Raw genomic sequence first — 16,616 nt, 5'->3', positions numbered from 1 at the left:
CCGGCCTCGTCACATCATGGAGTGTCGGGCCCAGCTTTCCTGTGTCTACTGGACCGGCCGTGGACGTGTCCTTACCCCGCCCCCAGACGGCCTTCTCTGGATCCATGGGTGTGAACGAGGCCACGCTCCCCCCGGTGCCATGCCTACCCCGGGGCAGGACATCACCGAGCCACTCTGTGCCGATGACGAGACTTCTGGGAGGGAGACAGCACTTCCTGTCGTGGGCAAAACATACCGTCATTGATGCGTTTCACTACGCATCTGGCCCCTCTTCCTATCTAGGCCTCAATCGACAAACTGTCCCTGACGTCCTCCGCATTCACTCCGCAAACGTCTGTTCTAGACGGGGGTGTCTGTCTGCTATGGTATCGACGAATGGGCTAAATAGCAGTACGCAGGGGGAGGACCTCTCAGGGCGGCGATCGGCGTAGTGTGGAACCAGTTGTACTCTGTCATCGGGAGACCTGTTGATGGTAGTCTGACCGCATCCCTACAGAATTGTATTCACCTCTACCATGGCGGGTCCTGCGTCTGTGTTGCACTGCGCTTTTCTTCAACCCCAGGCTGAACCTGCTCGCAGCTCTGGTTCATCTGCCCGCCGTCCTTCCTTGGACCCGGGAGGACGTGTCCCCACTGGGTCAAACTACACAAGCTGAGCTGCTCCACCGACTCTCTATGGCACCATCCACTGGACAGTTTCTGCTCTCTGACCGTCTCTGGCCTTTGGCTCTGGGAGGTCACGTTCTGCGGCTACGTTTTCACCCCGGATGCTCGGGCCTCCTGTGGGGCCTCTGGCTTGCTGCAGGAGCCTTGGTCTACCGTCACTGGGGTATGGCTGAAAAAGGTAATGGTGCTCGGGAATATCGGATGTGACCTTAGTATCTAGCCTATCGCTGGGGCCTGGGTGGCGGTTTTGACCGGGCACTTCTGTTTGTATGGGTGGTGTGTGTGCGCGGGGGAAGATCAGTTTGTGACCCTTTGCCAGGCTGGGGGAATATCGGACGTGACCCTTAAACACCCTGCACCGTAGGTGGCTGTTGTGTCTGGAGGACTTGGCGTGCGTGCGGTGCTGACCTTTGGGAGCCTCTGACCTTTGACCTCTGGGTAGTAGACCTGCTCTCTTTGGATTCTGCCAGCGCTCTCAAAGCTCTGGACAAGGCTGGCCTCCCATCGACGCTTCCTCCCCTACGTGGCCTGGATTCTCTCCTCGACGTTCCTTCACCTGGGGCCATCTGTGAGTCCATCCATCACACCTCCACGCTCATGCTGTGGAGCTCGTCTCTCCTGTCCACCCACATCCCATACTGATTATCACACACGTTTTCTTTTTTCCTAGGTTTCTCACGTGGACGGTGTTGTGTTTGTTTTCCTTTCACTTGTGTGCTTGTCTTGGGTCTTCCTCTCTCACTTGGCTCCTTCCTTGATCTCCTTATCTGTCCACTCCTCCTACTCTGCTCTCCCTGCTCTTACCTAAACTTAAGTCTAGACTCTGGGTCTTCTCTTCTACTGTCCCTCTGTCTTTACCCTGACCTCAACCCCTCCTTTTTCTTATCTAACCCTAAGTCCCCCCTCTGCTCTAACCTCAACCCCTTCTGACCTTGCCTGTGATTTCGGTGTCTACGGCTTTCTCTGGCCTCTTTACTGTGTTTGATCCATACCTTTCTTTTCTTTCACAGATCCACTGCTGCGCTGCATCCACCTTGATCTGTATACTTTTTCCTTCACAGGTCCATTACGGCACTACATCCACCCTAATTTGTTCACTTTTTCTTTTACAGATGCCTTCTGGGTTTCTCTCACCTTGCATACACACACACACATACACACACACACACACACACACACACTGTCCATACATTTTGCTACTCTGTGCATTCTCTCTCTCTCTCCTCTATCCTCTTTTCCCTAGCTGATTAATTGAGATGACCGATTCTGGTGGGCGCCCACGGACACAGGGGGTACGAACACCCCCCTTTTTGTGGTCGTCACCCCTGAGTTCTTGATAGTCCATAGTCCTAGGAACGGCCCTTGTCCTGCGTTGGGGGTTTAATTTCATAACTTTGTCACCTGATGAGCTCTTAGGAGAGCGAAACTGCAGTCGTGGCCGGTTAGGACCTCACATATCCCTGTTTAATGTTCTGGCATGGGCCTGCAGGAGGCACCGCCCGGGGAGTGGAGTTCTGCGTTCTTGACTACAACCTTGCTTTGGCTCCGAGGAGCCCCCTCTCTTGCTCTGCCTACTACACACTCTCACACTCTCCTCTCGCTCGCACACACACATCTCCACATCCACACGCATTGTCTCTTTTTCCCTTCTCACAGGCCCTGTCCTTCCTGTACTCATGTACACCTGCGGTGCTCTTCTTCTGAGCACCCCCATTTTGCTTTCACGGCACTCGTGTGTCCTGTCCACTAACCCGCTCTCTCCCCAGGTGCACATGAGGTGCAGATGTCTTCTACTCTTCAAACACGCCCTGGTTTTGGTATAGGTTATTCTCTCTTTTTCAGGCAGGCCTTTTTTAGACTTTCAGATTGACTTGGCTTCTGGGCACAGGTATAGCACGCACTCACACACTCATGTGCATCCATTCACTCACGACAGTGCCACTACTCTTCAAGAGGACCCTGTTTGGACTTCGCAGAATCACCGTTGCCGCTGGGACGCCTTTGGCTCCGCGCAATCGGCGCTTCGCGCCGATGCGCTCCGCGCTTAGGATTGGGTGTGAGGAGCCCCCAGTGTCTTCACTCGGATGTAGCATGTGCTACGGTTACCGGTCACCTCTGCTACCCACGCGTGAATCTTGACACCAGAGGTCTCCTACCTCTCCTCCTCGGGGGTTACCTTACTTGTGGGGACGGAAGACTTCAGAGCATGCTCCTGCTTAGACCTGGTGGTTTGCACACGTCCGTAAGTGGATACGGGGGTGGGTTATCCATGTACCCGTCGGTTGCTCACGTCCTCTTAGTGCTTAGGCATTTATTTACCTCGGGTAGCAAGCGTGACAAGGTCTACAGGCCTGGGACTCCTTTGGGGTCCTGGAGGGGGTCCATTCCCCTACCCCCTCTGATGGATGATCTACATGGGTCTAGGATACTTGTGCATTTACCCCTAGCCTATGCGGGTCGAAGTACTGAACTGCTTGGCGTGGGGGTCTTCAGAAACTGCTCCCTAACCCTAACCCTAACCCTAACCCTAACCTCTAACCTAACCTAACCCTTTCTAACCTAACCCTTTCTAACCTAACCCTTTCTAACCTAACCCTTTCTAACCTAACCCTTTCTAACCCTTTCAAGCCCTAACCCAAACGCCCCTCCCTCCCTCCCTCCCTCCCTCCCTCCCTCGTTTTTCCCTTTGACACGCTTAGAAAGAGTGCACCCTTCCCGGAGCCGCTGCAATACCGGGGCGATGCGCAGAGCGGACGGAGCGAGCCCCTGTTCCGACTCCCTGTTGCAAAAATCCGTTTAATATGTTGTCCTCGCATGGAGGACGTATCAGATATTAAACTGATAAGAACAGATTTTTTTTTCTTTTGAAACTTTTTATTGATACATAGCCGTTGACCAATACACAGTACCAAGACATTAAAACCCTCTCCTAATTTCTTTGCTTAAAATAAATAACAATACTTTTTAAAATGTACAAAACAGGCAAACCATTGTGGAAAATATTAAAACACTGGTGTATCTTCAATAAGAGCACTGCATTATTTACGTATTTTTAAAAGTGCCTAAAAAATGAATCTTGTGTGCATACAACAGTGTTTAAAAGGCCATAAAAGAAATAAACATTGTACATTTTGAGCAAATTAAGACATTTTAAAAGGAGAAACATTTTCAAAAGTGTCTTAAAAACACACTAAAAGATGTTTGTCTGTGTGCCTGTGTGTGTGCTTAAAAGTTCTGCTCCTCTCCTGCACAGGAACGAGGCGAGCCCGCCCGGGCGATCCACTCCCCCCTCCACCGGGCGGGCCCGCGACCCCCCCCCTCAGGGGCCCAGCGGAGATCCTCGACCTTGGCAGCTGTCCCAGCGCAGCCAGGCCGCTGCCGTCCGGACCACTTCGCGTGCGTTGGGGCCCCCTCCGAATGGCGCGTGGGACGGACCACCCTCGGGTCCCTGCAACCAGTACCGCCGCTGCCGGGGTGGCCGTCTCCACGCGTCTCCCTGCCGGCCGGTTTCTGGAGGTCCAAGGAATCTTCTTCAGCATTGCGGTGGGGTGGACCAGAGCTGGCGGAACGGCTCTGGCCCACCCGGACCTCCCCGCCGGCAGGCACGGGATTCCAGGGGCCCCACCTGGAAACACAGGTCCCGGACGGCACTGCACTCCCAGGGCAGGCCACCTCACAATCTCCTCTCCGCCCAGAGTCGACCGTGGGCGCCTAGATGTAGTCGACGTGCCCCGAGAGTGCTTGACGGCTCTGGCCGGGAGGATCTCATGGGCCACCGTCCAAGGGAGGGTCCGGCACCCGCCCAGCGGAGCAGGAAGGGTCCGAGCGACCCCGCCCCATGCCCGTACGAGAGAGGAGACAGAGCAACTGTGGGTCAAAACGGTAAAAACAACAAATTCAAGCCTCCTTAAAAACATCTTAAAAAGCCATAAACAAGGGGAAGACTTAAAAAGCACTGGCGTCCTCAGGTCCTTCTGGGTCCGCTCCAGGGTCCTGAGGTGGGGCCCTATCCAGAGGCCGTCCCGGGCTGTCATCACCTGTTCTCTGGACAGGGCCGTCGCCAGTGCTGTGCAGCATGTGGCGTCGCAGTCCCCTAAAAACAAGGCATAAAACTGGTAAAACACAATCATGATAAAATGGGGATACTCACCTCTTCGCTCTTCATTTCTTTTTTTTTCTTTCCTTTGGGGAGGCCTTTACTCTCCTTGGGGGTAGAGGCGAGATTCACGTCTAAAAAGGCAATCTGGTTAGGAGAGTTTGAAGGAAATACCCTAGTGGAGGAATCTGACTCCCTAGAGCTCACTTCAGGCCTCCCCGTCTCGGCAGGATCGATGTCAGAGGACAGATCTCTGGGCCGTTTCCCCATAAGATTTTGACCACACTGGATAAAATCCCCTTCGCTACTGCTGGTGCTGGTGCTGGTGCTGGGAGAGGAGGTGGAGGTGGAGGAGGTGGCGGGACTCGGCTCCCCCGGTGTTCTATCCTCTCCACCGCTTTTTCCCTCCTCTTCCGCTCCCGCTCCCGCTCCCGCTCCCGCCTCCTTCACCTCCTCCTCCACCTCCTGGATCAGGGGCCTTAAAACAGGGGTCGGGGGCCTTAAAACAGGGGTCAAAACAGGGTTAAAAACAGGGACTAAGACCGGGGCTACCCCCTCCGTCCTCCGGTCTTCCTTTTCCGCCTCTACCACAGGCTCCACAGGCGCCCTGTCCGCCTTGAGCCTGTTTGCAAAGGACTGAGGACAGTCTCTGAACAGGTGGGAGAGCCCGCCACACAAGTTGCAGGCTCTCCCATTCGGGCACTCCGCGAAGACATGCCCAATCTCCCTGCACTTTCCACAAACCACCTCATGGCATGCCTCCGCGAGGTGCCCGTGCTTCCCACACTTCCTGCACAATTTAGGCTGTCCCTGGTAGTGTACGAAGCCCCTGTTCTCCCCCAACACAATGAGGGAGGGTAACTGCCTCAGTCCTTCGTACCCTGTTGGATCAGGGAGCTGCTGAATGGGTACTCTCCACGCCCCATTCCAGATGCCATCCTGATCCATCACTTTCGCCGGTGGCCCGGTTACTTTGCAGTACCTACTCAACCACAAAGAAACATCCTCCGGGTTAACCGTCTCATTAAACATCCGGACAATCACCACTTTCAAGGTGTTGTCCGTCAGTTTTTCCATTTCAAAGGCTAGGGAAATATACTCTCTGCAATCCTCATACCTTGACCAAAACTCTTTCAGCAACGAAGCAGTTATGAAACTAACATCAAAGCCCTGCGCAGAAGGCAAGGCCAAGATGCAGTTCAAGTCTGCTGCTGTGAATTTCAGTTTCTTCTGGAGCAGGTTCCTGGAGAAGTCCAATCTGGACATCTCCAGTTTGACGCCATCCACCACCTTGAACAGAAAACGGACACTGTTGTGCCTCTTCATGCCGGCGCGTGCGGCCGACATTTTGAGGCACAACAACACTCAACAACAATTAGACAAGGGGGTGGGAGTGACACTACAAGGTAACAGAGGGAGGGGAGGGGACACCAACACAAGAAGGTAGGGGGAGACAAACACTGGTATGGGGGGAGGGGGGGGGAAGGGGGGGGGGGTGGGGGAGGGGTCACACTAATAAAACAATGGAGGGTAACAAACACTGGACTGGACAGCACCCAACCAAAAAAAACAAATCAACAAGGAAGTGCAACTGAAAAGACCGGCCAAAAGAAATTTACCACAAATACACTTAGACGATAACCAAAACTAAACAGACAAAACTAAAGGAATACACTAAACGGAAAACTACTGAGACAAAACACTCACACTAACAAGACACACCTGCCACCAATTGCTGGCTTGCTAGGCCTAGCAACTGGCGGCGGCACGGAAAAACACTGACAACAATTAGACCAACAATTAAAACAACCACAAGATGGAGACAAAACACACACTAAACAAGACACGGAAAAACACTGACAACACCTCAACTAGACACACCTGCCACCAATCAAGGATTGGTGGCTAGGCTACACCAAACAACACTGAAACTAACAAAAAGACTATGGACAAACAAGCTATGAACACACAATTAACAATACAGACGACAACCAACTAGAATAACTAAACAGATAAGACAAACCAACCAAATCATAAGCTAAAAAAGACAGGCTAAATTACACAAACACAAGACAAGACAAGGCCCACAGGGGAACCGGAAAAGTACTGGCCTTGGAGGCACTCACCTGGCCCAGCACTGGGCTGGGCCAGTGGAAGAATGGAAAATCCGGTGAGTGACTCCTCCTCCAGCACTGGCTCCGGTAACCGTCTGTGGACCTGTGAAAAGACAAAGACAAAAATCTGGGTCAGTGAAAAAATTCAAATAAACACAACACAAACTCAAATGATAGGATAACCAACTGAAAAGGGTAACGCCCACCGGCCGGCTGATCGCTCTCTGCACCAATCGAATCAGGTATCTGAGTCAAAAGGCCGAGAAGCGATGACCGCACTATTGGACGCCCCGCGCGCCCGGGCCCTCCGTGCGCCAGCCGGGCCGCTCGGTCACCTCTCTGCACTCACTCACTCACTCACTCACTCACTCACTCACTCACTCCCCTTTGAAGTCACTCACCTCACCTCCGTTTTTTTTTTTTTTTTTTTTTTATCTAAAAGGGCGGGAAAACGCCACCGGCCGACAGGCCTCCGCGCGCCAAAACCCTTTTTTTTTTTTTTCTTTTTTACCCTAACCTTTTTTACCCTAACCCTTTCTAACCCTAACCTAACCCTTTCTAACCTAACCCTTTCTAACCTAACCCTTTCTAACCCTAACCCTTTCTAACCTAACCCTTCTAACCTAACCTAACCCTTTCTAACCTAACCTAACCCTTTCTAACCTAACCCTTTCTAACCTAACCCTTTCTAACCTAACCCTTTCTAACCTAACCCTTTCTAACCCTTTCAAGCCCTAACCCAAACGCCCCTCCCTCCCTCCCTCCCTCCCTCCCTCCCTCGTTTTTCCCTTTGACACGCTTAGAAAGAGTGCACCCTTCCCGGAGCCGCTGCAATACCGGGGCGATGCGCAGAGCGGACGGAGCGAGCCCCTGTTCCGACTCCCTGTTGCAAAAATCCGTTTAATATGTTGTCCTCGCATGGAGGACGTATCAGATATTAAACTGATAAGAACAGATTTTTTTTTCTTTTGAAACTTTTTATTGATACATAGCCGTTGACCAATACACAGTACCAAGACATTAAAACCCTCTCCTAATTTCTTTGCTTAAAATAAATAACAATACTTTTTAAAATGTACAAAACAGGCAAACCATTGTGGAAAATATTAAAACACTGGTGTATCTTCAATAAGAGCACTGCATTATTTACGTATTTTTAAAAGTGCCTAAAAAATGAATCTTGTGTGCATACAACAGTGTTTAAAAGGCCATAAAAGAAATAAACATTGTACATTTTGAGCAAATTAAGACATTTTAAAAGGAGAAACATTTTCAAAAGTGTCTTAAAAACACACTAAAAGATGTTTGTCTGTGTGCCTGTGTGTGTGCTTAAAAGTTCTGCTCCTCTCCTGCACAGGAACGAGGCGAGCCCGCCCGGGCGATCCACTCCCCCCTCCACCGGGCGGGCCCGCGACCCCCCCCCTCAGGGGCCCAGCGGAGATCCTCGACCTTGGCAGCTGTCCCAGCGCAGCCAGGCCGCTGCCGTCCGGACCACTTCGCGTGCGTTGGGGCCCCCTCCGAATGGCGCGTGGGACGGACCACCCTCGGGTCCCTGCAACCAGTACCGCCGCTGCCGGGGTGGCCGTCTCCACGCGTCTCCCTGCCGGCCGGTTTCTGGAGGTCCAAGGAATCTTCTTCAGCATTGCGGTGGGGTGGACCAGAGCTGGCGGAACGGCTCTGGCCCACCCGGACCTCCCCGCCGGCAGGCACGGGATTCCAGGGGCCCCACCTGGAAACACAGGTCCCGGACGGCACTGCACTCCCAGGGCAGGCCACCTCACAATCTCCTCTCCGCCCAGAGTCGACCGTGGGCGCCTAGATGTAGTCGACGTGCCCCGAGAGTGCTTGACGGCTCTGGCCGGGAGGATCTCATGGGCCACCGTCCAAGGGAGGGTCCGGCACCCGCCCAGCGGAGCAGGAAGGGTCCGAGCGACCCCGCCCCATGCCCGTACGAGAGAGGAGACAGAGCAACTGTGGGTCAAAACGGTAAAAACAACAAATTCAAGCCTCCTTAAAAACATCTTAAAAAGCCATAAACAAGGGGAAGACTTAAAAAGCACTGGCGTCCTCAGGTCCTTCTGGGTCCGCTCCAGGGTCCTGAGGTGGGGCCCTATCCAGAGGCCGTCCCGGGCTGTCATCACCTGTTCTCTGGACAGGGCCGTCGCCAGTGCTGTGCAGCATGTGGCGTCGCAGTCCCCTAAAAACAAGGCATAAAACTGGTAAAACACAATCATGATAAAATGGGGATACTCACCTCTTCGCTCTTCATTTCTTTTTTTTTCTTTCCTTTGGGGAGGCCTTTACTCTCCTTGGGGGTAGAGGCGAGATTCACGTCTAAAAAGGCAATCTGGTTAGGAGAGTTTGAAGGAAATACCCTAGTGGAGGAATCTGACTCCCTAGAGCTCACTTCAGGCCTCCCCGTCTCGGCAGGATCGATGTCAGAGGACAGATCTCTGGGCCGTTTCCCCATAAGATTTTGACCACACTGGATAAAATCCCCTTCGCTACTGCTGGTGCTGGTGCTGGTGCTGGGAGAGGAGGTGGAGGTGGAGGAGGTGGCGGGACTCGGCTCCCCCGGTGTTCTATCCTCTCCACCGCTTTTTCCCTCCTCTTCCGCTCCCGCTCCCGCTCCCGCTCCCGCCTCCTTCACCTCCTCCTCCACCTCCTGGATCAGGGGCCTTAAAACAGGGGTCGGGGGCCTTAAAACAGGGGTCAAAACAGGGTTAAAAACAGGGACTAAGACCGGGGCTACCCCCTCCGTCCTCCGGTCTTCCTTTTCCGCCTCTACCACAGGCTCCACAGGCGCCCTGTCCGCCTTGAGCCTGTTTGCAAAGGACTGAGGACAGTCTCTGAACAGGTGGGAGAGCCCGCCACACAAGTTGCAGGCTCTCCCATTCGGGCACTCCGCGAAGACATGCCCAATCTCCCTGCACTTTCCACAAACCACCTCATGGCATGCCTCCGCGAGGTGCCCGTGCTTCCCACACTTCCTGCACAATTTAGGCTGTCCCTGGTAGTGTACGAAGCCCCTGTTCTCCCCCAACACAATGAGGGAGGGTAACTGCCTCAGTCCTTCGTACCCTGTTGGATCAGGGAGCTGCTGAATGGGTACTCTCCACGCCCCATTCCAGATGCCATCCTGATCCATCACTTTCGCCGGTGGCCCGGTTACTTTGCAGTACCTACTCAACCACAAAGAAACATCCTCCGGGTTAACCGTCTCATTAAACATCCGGACAATCACCACTTTCAAGGTGTTGTCCGTCAGTTTTTCCATTTCAAAGGCTAGGGAAATATACTCTCTGCAATCCTCATACCTTGACCAAAACTCTTTCAGCAACGAAGCAGTTATGAAACTAACATCAAAGCCCTGCGCAGAAGGCAAGGCCAAGATGCAGTTCAAGTCTGCTGCTGTGAATTTCAGTTTCTTCTGGAGCAGGTTCCTGGAGAAGTCCAATCTGGACATCTCCAGTTTGACGCCATCCACCACCTTGAACAGAAAACGGACACTGTTGTGCCTCTTCATGCCGGCGCGTGCGGCCGACATTTTGAGGCACAACAACACTCAACAACAATTAGACAAGGGGGTGGGAGTGACACTACAAGGTAACAGAGGGAGGGGAGGGGACACCAACACAAGAAGGTAGGGGGAGACAAACACTGGTATGGGGGGAGGGGGGGGGAAGGGGGGGGGGGGTGGGGGAGGGGTCACACTAATAAAACAATGGAGGGTAACAAACACTGGACTGGACAGCACCCAACCAAAAAAAACAAATCAACAAGGAAGTGCAACTGAAAAGACCGGCCAAAAGAAATTTACCACAAATACACTTAGACGATAACCAAAACTAAACAGACAAAACTAAAGGAATACACTAAACGGAAAACTACTGAGACAAAACACTCACACTAACAAGACACACCTGCCACCAATTGCTGGCTTGCTAGGCCTAGCAACTGGCGGCGGCACGGAAAAACACTGACAACAATTAGACCAACAATTAAAACAACCACAAGATGGAGACAAAACACACACTAAACAAGACACGGAAAAACACTGACAACACCTCAACTAGACACACCTGCCACCAATCAAGGATTGGTGGCTAGGCTACACCAAACAACACTGAAACTAACAAAAAGACTATGGACAAACAAGCTATGAACACACAATTAACAATACAGACGACAACCAACTAGAATAACTAAACAGATAAGACAAACCAACCAAATCATAAGCTAAAAAAGACAGGCTAAATTACACAAACACAAGACAAGACAAGGCCCACAGGGGAACCGGAAAAGTACTGGCCTTGGAGGCACTCACCTGGCCCAGCACTGGGCTGGGCCAGTGGAAGAATGGAAAATCCGGTGAGTGACTCCTCCTCCAGCACTGGCTCCGGTAACCGTCTGTGGACCTGTGAAAAGACAAAGACAAAAATCTGGGTCAGTGAAAAAATTCAAATAAACACAACACAAACTCAAATGATAGGATAACCAACTGAAAAGGGTAACGCCCACCGGCCGGCTGATCGCTCTCTGCACCAATCGAATCAGGTATCTGAGTCAAAAGGCCGAGAAGCGATGACCGCACTATTGGACGCCCCGCGCGCCCGGGCCCTCCGTGCGCCAGCCGGGCCGCTCGGTCACCTCTCTGCACTCACTCACTCACTCACTCACTCACTCACTCCCCTTTGAAGTCACTCACCTCACCTCCGTTTTTTTTTTTTTTTTTTTTTTATCTAAAAGGGCGGGAAAACGCCACCGGCCGACAGGCCTCCGCGCGCCAAAACCCTTTTTTTTTTTTTTCTTTTTTACCCTAACCTTTTTTACCCTAACCCTTTCTAACCCTAACCTAACCCTTTCTAACCTAACCCTTTCTAACCTAACCCTTTCTAACCCTAACCCTTTCTAACCTAACCCTTTCTAACCTAACCTAACCCTTTCTAACCTAACCTAACCCTTTCTAACCTAACCCTTTCTAACCTAACCCTTTCTAACCTAACCCTTTCTAACCTAACCCTTTCTAACCCTTTCAAGCCCTAACCCAAACGCCCCTCCCTCCCTCCCTCCCTCCCTCCCTCCCTCCCTCCCTCGTTTTTCCCTTTGACACGCTTAGAAAGAGTGCACCCTTCCCGGAGCCGCTGCAATACCGGGGCGATGCGCAGAGCGGACGGAGCGAGCCCCTGTTCCGACTCCCTGTTGCAAAAATCCGTTTAATATGTTGTCCTCGCATGGAGGACGTATCAGATATTAAACTGATAAGAACAGATTTTTTTTTCTTTTGAAACTTTTTATTGATACATAGCCGTTGACCAATACACAGTACCAAGACATTAAAACCCTCTCCTAATTTCTTTGCTTAAAATAAATAACAATACTTTTTAAAATGTACAAAACAGGCAAACCATTGTGGAAAATATTAAAACACTGGTGTATCTTCAATAAGAGCACTGCATTATTTACGTATTTTTAAAAGTGCCTAAAAAATGAATCTTGTGTGCATACAACAGTGTTTAAAAGGCCATAAAAGAAATAAACATTGTACATTTTGAGCAAATTAAGACATTTTAAAAGGAGAAACATTTTCAAAAGTGTCTTAAAAACACACTAAAAGATGTTTGTCTGTGTGCCTGTGTGTGTGCTTAAAAGTTCTGCTCCTCTCCTGCACAGGAACGAGGCGAGCCCGCCCGGGCGATCCACTCCCCCCTCCACCGGGCGGGCCCGCGACCCCCCCCCTCAGGGGCCCAGCGGAGATCCTCGACCTTGGCAGCTGTCCCAGCGCAGCCAGGCCGCTGCCGTCCGGACCACTTCGCGTGCGTTGGGGCCCCCTCCGAATGGCGCGTGGGACGGACCACCCTCGGGTCCCTGCAACCAGTACCGCCGCTGCCGGGGTGGCCGTCTCCACGCGTCTCCCTGCCGGCCGGTTTCTGGAGGTCCAAGGAATCTTCTTCAGCATTGCGGTGGGGTGGACCAGAGCTGGCGGAACGGCTCTGGCCCACCCGGACCTCCCCGCCGGCAGGCACGGGATTCCAGGGGCCCCACCTGGAAACACAGGTCCCGGACGGCACTGCACTCCCAGGGCAGGCCACCTCACAATCTCCTCTCCGCCCAGAGTCGACCGTGGGCGCCTAGATGTAGTCGACGTGCCCCGAGAGTGCTTGACGGCTCTGGCCGGGAGGATCTCATGGGCCACCGTCCAAGGGAGGGTCCGGCACCCGCCCAGCGGAGCAGGAAGGGTCCGAGCGACCCCGCCCCATGCCCGTACGAGAGAGGAGACAGAGCAACTGTGGGTCAAAACGGTAAAAACAACAAATTCAAGCCTCCTTAAAAACATCTTAAAAAGCCATAAACAAGGGGAAGACTTAAAAAGCACTGGCGTCCTCAGGTCCTTCTGGGTCCGCTCCAGGGTCCTGAGGTGGGGCCCTATCCAGAGGCCGTCCCGGGCTGTCATCACCTGTTCTCTGGACAGGGCCGTCGCCAGTGCTGTGCAGCATGTGGCGTCGCAGTCCCCTAAAAACAAGGCATAAAACTGGTAAAACACAATCATGATAAAATGGGGATACTCACCTCTTCGCTCTTCATTTCTTTTTTTTTCTTTCCTTTGGGGAGGCCTTTACTCTCCTTGGGGGTAGAGGCGAGATTCACGTCTAAAAAGGCAATCTGGTTAGGAGAGTTTGAAGGAAATACCCTAGTGGAGGAATCTGACTCCCTAGAGCTCACTTCAGGCCTCCCCGTCTCGGCAGGATCGATGTCAGAGGACAGATCTCTGGGCCGTTTCCCCATAAGATTTTGACCACACTGGATAAAATCCCCTTCGCTACTGCTGGTGCTGGTGCTGGTGCTGGGAGAGGAGGTGGAGGTGGAGGAGGTGGCGGGACTCGGCTCCCCCGGTGTTCTATCCTCTCCACCGCTTTTTCCCTCCTCTTCCGCTCCCGCTCCCGCTCCCGCTCCCGCCTCCTTCACCTCCTCCTCCACCTCCTGGATCAGGGGCCTTAAAACAGGGGTCGGGGGCCTTAAAACAGGGGTCAAAACAGGGTTAAAAACAGGGACTAAGACCGGGGCTACCCCCTCCGTCCTCCGGTCTTCCTTTTCCGCCTCTACCACAGGCTCCACAGGCGCCCTGTCCGCCTTGAGCCTGTTTGCAAAGGACTGAGGACAGTCTCTGAACAGGTGGGAGAGCCCGCCACACAAGTTGCAGGCTCTCCCATTCGGGCACTCCGCGAAGACATGCCCAATCTCCCTGCACTTTCCACAAACCACCTCATGGCATGCCTCCGCGAGGTGCCCGTGCTTCCCACACTTCCTGCACAATTTAGGCTGTCCCTGGTAGTGTACGAAGCCCCTGTTCTCCCCCAACACAATGAGGGAGGGTAACTGCCTCAGTCCTTCGTACCCTGTTGGATCAGGGAGCTGCTGAATGGGTACTCTCCACGCCCCATTCCAGATGCCATCCTGATCCATCACTTTCGCCGGTGGCCCGGTTACTTTGCAGTACCTACTCAACCACAAAGAAACATCCTCCGGGTTAACCGTCTCATTAAACATCCGGACAATCACCACTTTCAAGGTGTTGTCCGTCAGTTTTTCCATTTCAAAGGCTAGGGAAATATACTCTCTGCAATCCTCATACCTTGACCAAAACTCTTTCAGCAACGAAGCAGTTATGAAACTAACATCAAAGCCCTGCGCAGAAGGCAAGGCCAAGATGCAGTTCAAGTCTGCTGCTGTGAATTTCAGTTTCTTCTGGAGCAGGTTCCTGGAGAAGTCCAATCTGGACATCTCCAGTTTGACGCCATCCACCACCTTGAACAGAAAACGGACACTGTTGTGCCTCTTCATGCCGGCGCGTGCGGCCGACATTTTGAGGCACAACAACACTCAACAACAATTAGACAAGGGGGTGGGAGTGACACTACAAGGTAACAGAGGGAGGGGAGGGGACACCAACACAAGAAGGTAGGGGGAGACAAACACTGGTATGGGGGGAGGGGGGGGGAAGGGGGGGGGTGGGGGAGGGGTCACACTAATAAAACAATGGAGGGTAACAAACACTGGACTGGACAGCACCCAACCAAAAAAAACAAATCAACAAGGAAGTGCAACTGAAAAGACCGGCCAAAAGAAATTTACCACAAATACACTTAGACGATAACCAAAACTAAACAGACAAAACTAAAGGAATACACTAAACGGAAAACTACTGAGACAAAACACTCACACTAACAAGACACACCTGCCACCAATTGCTGGCTTGCTAGGCCTAGCAACTGGCGGCGGCACGGAAAAACACTGACAACAATTAGACCAACAATTAAAACAACCACAAGATGGAGACAAAACACACACTAAACAAGACACGGAAAAACACTGACAACACCTCAACTAGACACACCTGCCACCAATCAAGGATTGGTGGCTAGGCTACACCAAACAACACTGAAACTAACAAAAAGACTATGGACAAACAAGCTATGAACACACAATTAACAATACAGACGACAACCAACTAGAATAACTAAACAGATAAGACAAACCAACCAAATCATAAGCTAAAAAAGACAGGCTAAATTACACAAACACAAGACAAGACAAGGCCCACAGGGGAACCGGAAAAGTACTGGCCTTGGAGGCACTCACCTGGCCCAGCACTGGGCTGGGCCAGTGGAAGAATGGAAAATCCGGTGAGTGACTCCTCCTCCAGCACTGGCTCCGGTAACCGTCTGTGGACCTGTGAAAAGACAAAGACAAAAATCTGGGTCAGTGAAAAAATTCAAATAAACACAACACAAACTCAAATGATAGGATAACCAACTGAAAAGGGTAACGCCCACCGGCCGGCTGATCGCTCTCTGCACCAATCGAATCAGGTATCTGAGTCAAAAGGCCGAGAAGCGATGACCGCACTATTGGACGCCCCGCGCGCCCGGGCCCTCCGTGCGCCAGCCGGGCCGCTCGGTCACCTCTCTGCACTCACTCACTCACTCACTCACTCACTCACTCCCCTTTGAAGTCACTCACCTCACCTCCGTTTTTTTTTTTTTTTTTTTTTTATCTAAAAGGGCGGGAAAACGCCACCGGCCGACAGGCCTCCGCGCGCCAAAACCCTTTTTTTTTTTTTTCTTTTTTACCCTAACCTTTTTTACCCTAACCCTTTCTAACCCTAACCTAACCCTTTCTAACCTAACCCTTTCTAACCTAACCCTTTCTAACCCTAACCCTTTCTAACCTAACCCTTTCTAACCTAACCTAACCCTTTCTAACCTAACCTAACCCTTTCTAACCTAACCCTTTCTAACCTAACCCTTTCTAACCTAACCCTTTCTAACCTAACCCTTTCTAACCCTTTCAAGCCCTAACCCAAACGCCCCTCCCTCCCTCCCTCCCTCCCTCCCTCCCTCGTTTTTCCCTTTGACACGCTTAGAAAGAGTGCACCCTTCCCGGAGCCGCTGCAATACCGGGGCGATGCGCAGAGCGGACGGAGCGAGCCCCTGTTCCGACTCCCTGTTGCAAAAATCCGTTTAATATGTTGTCCTCGCATGGAGGACGTATCAGATATTAAACTGATAAGAACAGATTTTTTTTTCTTTTGAAACTTTTTATTGATACATAGCCGTTGACCAATACACAGTACCAAGACATTAAAACCCTCTCCTAATTTCTTTGCTTAAAATAAATAACAATACTTTTTAAAATGTACAAAACAGGCAAACCATTGTGGAAAATATTAAAACACTGGT

General features: G+C 51.9%; 4 pseudogenes; all 4 read right to left on the bottom strand.

Annotated features, from left to right (window-relative positions):
• Positions 1 to 3,365: 3,365 nt before the first annotated feature.
• On the bottom strand, positions 3,366 to 3,540 carry LOC124463787 (annotated as a pseudogene).
• Positions 3,541 to 7,679: 4,139 nt separating this feature from the next.
• Positions 7,680 to 7,854, bottom strand: LOC124463786 (annotated as a pseudogene).
• Positions 7,855 to 11,995: 4,141 nt separating this feature from the next.
• LOC124463785 lies at positions 11,996 to 12,170 on the bottom strand (annotated as a pseudogene).
• A 4,130-nt stretch (positions 12,171 to 16,300) lies between these two features.
• Positions 16,301 to 16,475, bottom strand: LOC124463783 (annotated as a pseudogene).
• Between the last annotated feature and the right edge of the window lie 141 nt (positions 16,476 to 16,616).

This window comes from Hypomesus transpacificus, unplaced genomic scaffold, assembly GCF_021917145.1.
Source record: "Hypomesus transpacificus isolate Combined female unplaced genomic scaffold, fHypTra1 scaffold_303, whole genome shotgun sequence".
NCBI classification, from domain to species: Eukaryota; Metazoa; Chordata; class Actinopteri; order Osmeriformes; family Osmeridae; genus Hypomesus; species Hypomesus transpacificus.
This window is presented reverse-complemented; position numbering and strand designations above follow the sequence as displayed.